This window comes from Etheostoma spectabile, chromosome 18 (assembly GCF_008692095.1).
Source record: "Etheostoma spectabile isolate EspeVRDwgs_2016 chromosome 18, UIUC_Espe_1.0, whole genome shotgun sequence".
NCBI classification, from domain to species: Eukaryota; Metazoa; Chordata; class Actinopteri; order Perciformes; family Percidae; genus Etheostoma; species Etheostoma spectabile.
Window position 1 is genome coordinate 1,609,754 of NC_045750.1, and position 10,363 is coordinate 1,620,116.

Sequence of the window (10,363 nt, forward strand, 5' to 3'; positions counted from 1 at the left end):
TCGTGAAAAAGGTTGATACCTTTGGAAGTTTTGCTAAAAACTTTGTGCTTTCTTCCCGCTTCTTCTTCCTTTTTTCAGAACCACTTCGGTAGTTTCTCTTCATTTTTCAGCCGTCTGTAGCCTCCAGCTTACAGCCTGCTGAGCTGTTTGTTTTGTTTTTGTTTAGTAGGATAATGGAATAGTCCAATGTCGTGGGGACTGGGGGGAGTTTCTCATCATGAAGTAAACAATCGTATAGCACTTTAGCGTATCAATGTTTAGAGATATAATTAATTGGTGAAAAGTAAGACAACAAATCGTAACCATAAGTTTATGAGGCGTTTTACGGGGCCCTTGGTAGCTTGGGGCCCCAAGGCAATTGCCGACCTTTTCCTAATGGTACGTCCGCCTCTGGGTGGTGGAGTAGTTAGGCTTGGAAGTGTTGCGTGTATGTGGGACTGTATTTTGTGTTTTAGGACCCCCCTCGAAAATGAGATGATTCATCTCAAGGGGTTGTTCTTCCAATAAATACTCCACATGAGTGCACGTGTGGGGGCAGGCTGGCTTCTCTGTTCAAAATGCACCACCTGTTCCTTGATCATACCTTGGGACATGAAATTTAAAAAGAAGGTTTTAATGTGTCTGTACCTTAAAAGACTTGTTACATTTAAACAGGTTGCTTGAGCAGTGTTGAAGGTTGAAGTGCAGGCGGCGTCCACTGCAAAGCCAATTTCCAGATGTTTATTCAGAGTATACAGTACATGTTGACAGGGTCTTGTCAGTGGACACTCTGCTGTTCCTGAGCACACATCCACAACTGGAGGGATTCCCATCCTTATCGTCCTTATCTGATACTTGTGGAGGGATGGCTTGCAGATTTTGTCACTCTAGCCAATGTAATTTCAGCATTGCATGCCATCATTATCTGAATCCTCCGAGTGTTTCTGAGAGATTTATCTGCTGTTTTTGATTTATTAAGTAACAAAGTGAGGACCGAATTAAGTTCATGTTCTGTCTGTTTTCTCTCTCCATTGTGCTCTCAGTATAAGACCCACAGTAAACTATATAAAAGTCAACGATTTTAAAGATCATTTGCAGGTTAATGTCATGACACAAGCACAACACAACACACCTCGTTGTGATACCGTTTTTGAATGGACTTCATCTTTGGTTGTTAACCTTACTGTAGCTGCAGTCACTTTCTTTTACAATTACAATTCTGCCTTTTAGACGGTTGTGACTCAAGGGTCTCCCACCTCCAGGGGGCTAACTGGACTGATTTAATCAAGGGGGACAGACTTACTGATGTTAGTTACCGTGTTCAGTCTGTCCCTACCTGCTGGGCGGCTAACAGGCCAGCTGTCTGTGGATATCAGGCGGATGTCTTGTCAGGAAACACCAGCATCAGGAGCAGATGAATCCGTGTGCAGACGTTCCTGCTCTGTGTGCTGAGACTCATTGTTAAAGTAGATATCTGTGCTCTTCTTAGTTGAGTCTATAGCTGTGTGGGATAACCTGTTTTTACAATTGCATTTTTTCATTAATGGAATCCAGAAAATAAAGAAATCAAGAACGTCTTTTAATACATGCCTTTTCACCATGGTTGTATAAATAAAAAGTACTTTAAACTAACTTTGGGGTCAACTAATTAATCAAAGTGTAAAATCATAATTTCTTTATATATTTCATTTATATCTTATATATATATATATATATATATCAATGAAATATAAACATCAACCTGGGGCATAATAAAAAAATATTTGAGGGTTGCTTCTTGCTTGTACAGTTTCACAACACAAGTTCCCTGAGAACCTCTCTTTTATATTCAATCAAAATTGGTATTTTAACTGAAATTTCTTTAACCTAATTAATAATAATAATTATGATGATGATGATGATGATAATGAATTGAAAATGTAATTGAATCTGGACCTTCATCGGTAATACCCAGCCCTAGTTTCAATCTTGTTTTTATGAAAACTGTAACTTGACCCAAAGCGTGGGATTTTATTGTTTTGTCATGTTGCCCAGCCCTGTGTGGTTAAATGATTTAATTACGGGGTAAACAATAGGAAAGAGGAACATTTGAGATGGCAGTCACCACACAGTGAGCAAGGCAAGAGAGGGTTCTTAGGTTTTAGGGACATATATCAATAAAAAGGTGTGTTCTGGTGAGATGATTTTTGATGACTTCCATGACTCCATTGCATACTAACGTCGTTCTGTTCTCTTTTCCCAGTCAGAGGCCAACCGGCCTCTCCCTGCACCCGGGCTGGTGCCATGTGACGGAGCAGCCGTGGTGCTATAACCCCACCATCGCCTCCATCACCTCCACTCCAAGCTGTTTGCCCGCCACCGATTGCCCCCCCCGACCCCCCCCCCCCCCACCTCCACTATCCCTCCCCCCCCCTTTATCTTTGCGCTGAGCCCTGGACGAGGCCAACCACAGCCAACACATGACTCACCCACTGGAGCCCTAGATCAAGTAAGTCAAGTTATGGCTGCAATATGTCTCACTTTAGGACACGGACGGATGGATGGATGAATGAATAGATGGATGAATGGATGAATGAATGAAGGCTTGTAACCTGTTCAAAATAACGTGAAGCCAGCTACGAGCTCCATGTTGTTGCCATTGTTTAAGCCGCTAGAGAGCTTTGTGATGCCAGCTGCAGACCTCCTTTGTTTAAGCGGTGGTTGGTGGTTGAATTTCCCGAAAATAGGTGACTTTGATCCGGGTACTGAGCACCGCAAGCTGCCAGTCGTTTTGATGGACATTACTGTATTTATTTGGCATTTGAGTTCAGATATCAACGAACTTGCCTGAATAGGAAGAAGCAGAAGGTTATAATCATCATGAATGGCTTCATATTTATATAATTTCTCTTTTACACATCCTTTATATTTTGCAACATATGTTTATACTCTAGTGCTTTCAAATGATTAAAATATTTAATCACATTTAATCGCATTAATGTCATAGTTAACTCGCAATTAATCACATTTTTATCAATTCTAAATGTCCATTGGTATCTTTTTGTCCCAATATTTTTTTCTCATTTTAATGCTCTTATCAACATGGAAAAGTGGATTTTGGGTGTTGTAGTTTTTCTTACGTCACTCGGTGTTGCAACAGTATGTGGAAAAAAACCCCCACTAAGTTTGCTAGGCCAAAAAGAACTTTAATCTTGCGATTAAAAGAAAATGACGACGCAAAAATGGGTTTGCGTTAACACCGTTAATAACGCGTTTAACTGACAGCACTAATATACTCACATACCCCCCAAAAAAGAAAACACATGTTACATATTCACCTTAGTATACAGTGCTGCAGCTCACAGCCTAGTGTGTATTTTACACTCTTCCTGTCTTAATATGGCTAGAAGGTTCTTATGATTTATGCTTTATTTTAGTGTGTGTACTAAGCTTCTCACTAAGGCTTAAGACCATGTTTACAGAATGTGCTAGAGGTCAATAGAGGTCAATATTTAATATTCAGAGATGTACAGCAAGACACAGGAAGTGGTGATTCCTGCTGTATTGATCTGGAACTGAACCAATAATGGTCACACACGCAACATGTGCCTGGATGGGTTTCAAAATGTAAAATACTCTTCTGTCAATTCATTTTTTTGATTAATATTCTAGTCTACATTTGATGTGATTGTGAAAACCAATACATAACATCATCAAATGTCTTGTTTTTCTTAAGATCAACAGTCCAAAATCCCCCAAAATATTTAATTTACATTGGAATGAAAGAGAAGAGTAGAAAAACTATGGTTTAATATATATATAATAATCAGTTAATGGCTTAATTGTTTCAGCGAGCTAAGGAGTGCACCCATCACTATATATTGGAGATTATAATATGCACCCTGTATACGGTGGTCATTTGTTTTTACAAATATTTTCATAATAATTTGCAGCTTGTAAAAAGAAAAAAAAAAAAGGATGGATTTGAAACCAAAAAAAAGTCAGTGCCATCATAGATGAAATGGCATAATAACTTTTTGGTTGGATTCATTCTAGTGTGTACGTGCAGTGAGTTTTGCATTTGCAGAGACTAGTTGTCTTGGCTTGGCTTTTTGTTTCACTGGCCATTATTTTGGATTTAAAGTATTGTTAAGATCTACAGTAAAAAAAGATAATAAACCTTTGAACGCTATCAGTTGTCATGGTACAAAAACTACATAAAGAAGACCCTGTGTGGCAATAATTGGACGTAAGAGGTTTTTCATTCAGGGGGCATAATTGGCTGATTTTGAAACTGTCTCATTAAAGAATAAATAGTTTGTCAATTTAATTTTGAATAGGGCCAGTTAGTTCAGATTAAATCAATGGTTAAGAGAGATAGAAAGAAGAAAGATAATAACTCTCTCTCTCTCTTTTTGCCTTTATGCATTATTCCCCTGCGCTGTGCACTCAGAGACTTGTGGCCTCAGAAAGCGGCTGCATGCATCCCAGCATGTCTGACTCCATCTCCCGTAGCGATTCGCGAGTTGAAATAGAGGACACACCACACACCACACCACACGCACACAACGCCCAACACGCACACACACGCACACCCACACAACACACACACACACCACACACACACACACACACCACACACCCTCAATCACACTTTAAATTACACAGAGACCAGTGGAGTTCAATACACCGATATTCATGCGTAATTATCATCTGGCAGTGAACGTGTTTGCATTGAAAATGCTCCGTAAAAAAAATTAGGTGAACATGACACACACACACACACACACACACACCACACACACACCACACACACACACACACACCACACACACACACACACCACACAACGAGGCACTGAGGAAGGCTGATATGTCTGCCTAAACGGATGACTTCATACCCTCGTGTTATAAAAAATTTCATATTCATACTGAAATATTTATAGATCATTAAAAGTAAAAGAGGCGTAGAATTGGCATCAGCTGTGTGCTTTGCCGAAGTTTTCCAGACCGGGGGGGGGGGGTATTTCAGAATGGACGTGCTGCGAGGATCGCTCACTTCACAACGACAACACACACAGATCACTTTGGTCTCGTCAGTGGAACATTTGGCAACTTTTAAAAAGGAAACTTTCCATCCAGAATCTTATCGGCATCCATTTTGGCGTCTGGCGCTCGCCATCCACTCAAAACGCAACGTTACTACTCTTTGGCCGGCTCGAAAGCCCAAACGGCGCGTGTGCGTGTGTGTGTGTTGTGCTTGTTGTTGTGTTTTCGGTCTAGCTAGATCTGGTGGGTGTTGTAGTTTTTCTAAAGTCACTAGTTGTTGCGACAGCATGTGTAAAAAAACAAAAAAAACTACAAAGTCCACTAGACCAAAAAGAACATTAATCTTGTGATAAACAATGGGTTTAACTGACTAATTAATATATGCATCTTCTTTTATATTTGGGTTATAATGCATCATTTATAAGGAGCATTTCTTGGATCTTACCATAGATCTCACTTTTGTTTTTCTGCCCCCATTGTTGTAAAATGAGAGCATGGCTGTGGGCAGCAGTACGCCGGCACCACACACGCTTTACATACGTTTCCTACACACAGAGGAGTCTGTCTCACTGGAGCAGTGTGTGTTACACTGTGTGCACTCCAAGGTTATTTCTTACTCTTGGTAAACATCCTGGATCTGGGTGCACGCAGATGGGAGGAAACAATGGACTGGGACTCGACAGGGCTCTCAGTTGAGAAGCAGGGACTCTTAAAGGGCCACACCAGTGTTTTTACATGCTGTACATTAACCCCGAACGTTTTCCAGGCTGCTATTGGTTCCTGTTAATGTCAAAATATGAACATTTATCTGGGAGATAATCTATTATAGAGAACGTTATGTTCAGAGCAGGAAAGATTTGTCATCAGACAGAAAAATAATCAATTTTGATAATTTATTCATTTTCTAAAGCACAAATGCCCCCAACAAATGCAAAGATTCCAGATTTTTAAATGTGAATAATTACAGTTTTTTTGTTTTGTTTTTCTGAGATAGTGAATTGATTATATTTGGAATTTTATTATTATTATGTTTAAGTCATTTTACAAATAAACATGCCAAATTTGCATGTTTTAGTCTCCTAAACGGGAGAATGTGCCGCTTTTCCAAGCCTCATATTATAGAAAATTGATCTTTGGATTTTAAATTGTTTGTCGGACTACAAAAGCAGTTTGAAGACGTCAACTCCTTTTTATAGATCAAACAATCAGTTGATCAATAAGATAATCAGCAGATTAATTGATAATTGTAATAATAGTAAGTTATAGCCCTTATTTTATGATAAGTTTTCACTATTTTATATATGACTAGAAGGGCTGCATGATAATCACAGATGATAATCACGATTATTTTTATCATTATTGAGATCACGATTAATTATCACGATTATTTGTTGATTTTAACCATAACAATTCTCATTGCCACATACTGTTCAGTGCATAAGAAATGCTTTAAAAGAGGCAATTACTTTATTGTCAATTCTGCAATATGTGCCAGACATACAGAGCAATTAAAAATATTCAAAAAATGTCTCTGACCCACGTACAGCAAGAACAAAACATAAGTGATATACAAATAAAGGTACAAAAGATAAGTAATAGATGAATTAAATATAAAATAAAAGTAATATACTGTATGCAATTTAACCCTTGTGTTGTCTTCCTAAAAAATCAACACTTTTGTTGACGCTTTTTTTTTTTGACGTTTTTAACTTTTCTTACATTTTTGTCCCTTTTTTTTTTTAAACACTTTTGACGCTTTTTTTTTCAATGTTTGTCTTTTTTTTGACATTTTCAACACTACATAACACAAACTTTAGTTTTCCAGTTATTTTGGGAATTTATGGTCAATAAACCTCATTTATAGGAAATTATGTTTGAGTTAGAAAAGCAGAAATTAGGAATTATTGAGACTAAAATTAAAGGAATGGATGTTGATGATAATCACAGACTGGAATATGTCAACTTTTACTCAACACTATTTCAACAACACTTCCATTTGTTTTCAAATGCTATAAAATTGAATAAGACCCAAAATTAATGAAAGTAGAGATTTGTACTTGGCAAAGAGCGTTGGAATCAATCATGTTATTTTGGGGAATTAAAAAGAACATTGATATAGGACAACATGGGGACAACATGAGGACAACATGAGGGCAACATGAAGACAACATGAAGACAACATGAGGGCAACATGAGGGCAACATGAGGGCAACATGAGGACAACATGAGGGCAACATGAGGGCAACATGAGGGCAACATGAGGGCAACATGAGGGCAACATGAGGACAACATGAGGGCAACATGAGGGTTAAAAAGATAAATAAAAGCAAAGAAAATGTCCCATGGTAGATAATTTTGTGATGGGTCTCCAGTTTCCCTGCACCGCACCCCCGATGGACCGAAGCTGTACATCCTCTCGGTCATGTCCTATATTTGGGGGGGTGGGGGGGGCCTTAGCAACAGTGACTGAGCAGCTTCTCATGGGCTGTACCAACTCTTGCAACAGAGAGGGGTGCTCACACTAGTTTGGTAGCCTTCCTGTGGCAAATAATTCTCATTTTGCTTTTGTTAAAATGACACGCTACTCACATTATATTTGCATTAAATATCAAATTAAAATCCCATATTAAATCGGGGTGACTACAGATTTATGTAAAACGTTCCTACGGCAGGACACAACAACGAATTTACTCACAAATTAAGGAAAAACTAAATCTGCCAGGTGTTTAAAACAAACATTTATAATGGTTTCCTTTTTATTGTGTTTATTGTATTTATACTCAGACATGTGCACCATTCCAACTACAAACTTACCATATTACAAAAAAAGAGAAAGTATAAACAACAACAACAAGAAATACATTAAAAAATACATTAAAAAATAAATAAAAATACCCTAAATGGTTTCCTTTTGATATCTTTTTATAAAGAGATATAGATAGATAGATACTTTATTTATCCCGATGGAAATTGTATGTTCAAATCTTTTCATATTGATACCTTGTAGTCTCATCTCGTACAAATGTATAGGTTTTTTAAACATTTTACTTAACAAATTTTTACTTTTCTATTCTCCATCAAGATAGAAAGATAAGTGGAGCTCTAGACGTCCTAATATCGCGTGCTATTCAAACTTAAAGAAGCCCTAATAATAAAAATGGAAAGTGTGTATGCACAGCACATTAGATGCACTAATAAGGACAATGAATGCTGTTTAATGGCAGTCTTGCTCTCTTTTTCCCACATTTATTCTTTCCTCCCTCTCCTTGTTATCCACATCCTTTATTCCCTACATGGTGGTCTCTTCCTCCTCACACCCCCCCTTGTGTGTATGTCTCTGTGTGTGTGTGTGTGTGTGTGTGTGTGTGTACAGTATGCATGTGTGTGTCAGTACAGCTTGTGGAATGAGAAACCGAAGGAGGAGATGGCTTTGAGAGGGAACAAAAAAAAAAGAAAGAAGACAAAGCTAGAGATATAGGGACGGCAGGCGGTTGTTATGGAGATCCCGCTGAGGCACTGGGCTGTGTTTCTTAGCGGTCGCTGCTGCTTTTTCTTCTTCTTCTTCCTCAGTGACAAACGAAGGCTCGATCCTCCACCCTACGTCACATAAAGAAGGGGGGGGAGGGTGAGGTCAGAAGGTGCAGGAGGCTGACCTGATCTACAGGTGTGTGTGGATCGGACTTGTTTTTCTTCTCCTCCTTATTTTTGCTCAGTGAATGTGAAGGTGGGACTGAGCCGAGGCTGTAACGCTGCTAATTAGCCACTTGTAACTAACACAGGCCGGGCGTTTATAATAAGGGAAAGCTGTCGTCTGTCTTGAAGACACTGCTGCGGGTTACGTTCGTAGCTTTTGAACGGCCAATCAAAAGGCTCGGTTAAGGGCATCAATTTAGCAGCAGAGATGCTTATTAAGCTTCATTTGTTACTGAGCTCAATGCAGAGGGGAATGCCGTTAGCTTTAGCCCGAGAGACAAAGAAAATGTATGAATGTTGCTGTAAAAAGTTCCTACTTGTGTGTGTGTGCTGATTAAAAAGAGTGTGTGTGAGAGTGTGTGTGTGTGTGTGTGTGGATTAAATAGAGAAAGTGAAAGTGGATCATTTAAACTGACATTTTTGTCACTGAACATTTATTATGATTCAAATGTTTACACTGAAGGACTGAACAAGTTGGCTCCTTTTTTTTTTTTTTTTTTTTGAGTTAGTGATAGAAGTCGTGGTTGATATCCCATTTGTCTGTAGGACTCCTGTGTGTGGTGTGTGTGTTGGGTGTGGTGTGGTGTGTGTGTGTGTGTGTGTGTGTGTGTGTGTGTGGTGTGTGTGGTGTGTGTGGTGTGTGGTGTGTGGGTGTGTGTGTGTTGTGTGTGTGTGTGTTGGGTGTGTGGGTGTGTGTGGTTGTGTTGTGTGTGTGTGTGTGTGTGTGTGGGCTTGCTGACTGTTTGTCCAGCAGGTGTGAGAGTTCACACTTTACGGGTGTCAGTTGTGTAAAGACAATGTTGGTATTTAAAAAAAAAAAAAAAAAGCATTTAAAGCTGCAGTGGGTAAAAAAAAAAAAGCTAACATTGAGGGAAATTTGAAGTAAAATGGACCTTTTTACTGCACTCTCCCTCTCTACTTGCTGCTACTGAACAGCAATAGGATCTCTCCTCTCCTCTCTCTCTCTCTCTCTCTTCTCTCTCTCTCCTCTCTCTCTCTCTCTCTCTCTTCTATCTCTCTTCATATGACCTGTGATTGGCTAGAGTCTCCTGTCGCGGGCTAGATTTTCTAAAGCCTGAAAACAGAGCTAAGAGGAGATACAAAAGTCTAGTTTTCTCTCAGACCACTTCCATTACAATATGCTGATAAATTCTTATTATAGAATTTATGCCCTCCTGCAGCTTTAAGAGTCATTGTGGAGCGGGTGCAGGTGTCTCCTCTGTAACGTTTATTACTCATTAAAGGGTGAGTGGAGTCCATTATAGACTGTGTGTTTGGAGAAGTTGAGAATTGATCCAGTTTGCTTTTGTATTGTCCTTTTTATGAGTTAAGAACACCCATCTTATATGAAATGTCTGTTTTTAAATCCTGAAATGTTGTGGTGTACTGATGACGACCAACTGGAGTGGTTGTTTAGATTTAATGTATATACAGTAAGTTAGGAATAGGAAATTATACCTAATGTTTGAGTTAGAAAAGCAGAAATTAGGAATTATTGAGACTAAAATTTAAGGAATGGATGTTGATGATAATCACAGACTGGAATATGTCAACTTTTACTCAACACTATTTCAACAACACTTCCATTTGTTTTCCAAATGCTAAAAAATTGAATAAGACCCAAAATTAATGAAAGTAGAGATTTGTACGTGGCAAAGAGCGTT

At 38.8% G+C, this 10,363-nt stretch overlaps 1 protein-coding gene across 3 annotated transcripts in view; it reads left to right on the top strand.

The window, feature by feature from the left end:
• ncoa1 (nuclear receptor coactivator 1) overlaps positions 1–10,363 on the top strand; it is a 65,584-nt gene that overhangs the window by 16,418 nt on the left and 38,803 nt on the right. For 2 of the 3 annotated variants that reach the window (XM_032543037.1, XM_032543035.1), the window contains exon 2: positions 2,222–2,467. The gene's annotated coding sequence lies outside the window, so the exon portion shown is untranslated. Of the gene's footprint in view, positions 1–2,221; positions 2,468–8,346; positions 8,671–10,363 lie in introns of those variants that run through there. The other variant, XM_032543036.1, reaches the window with a different exon arrangement.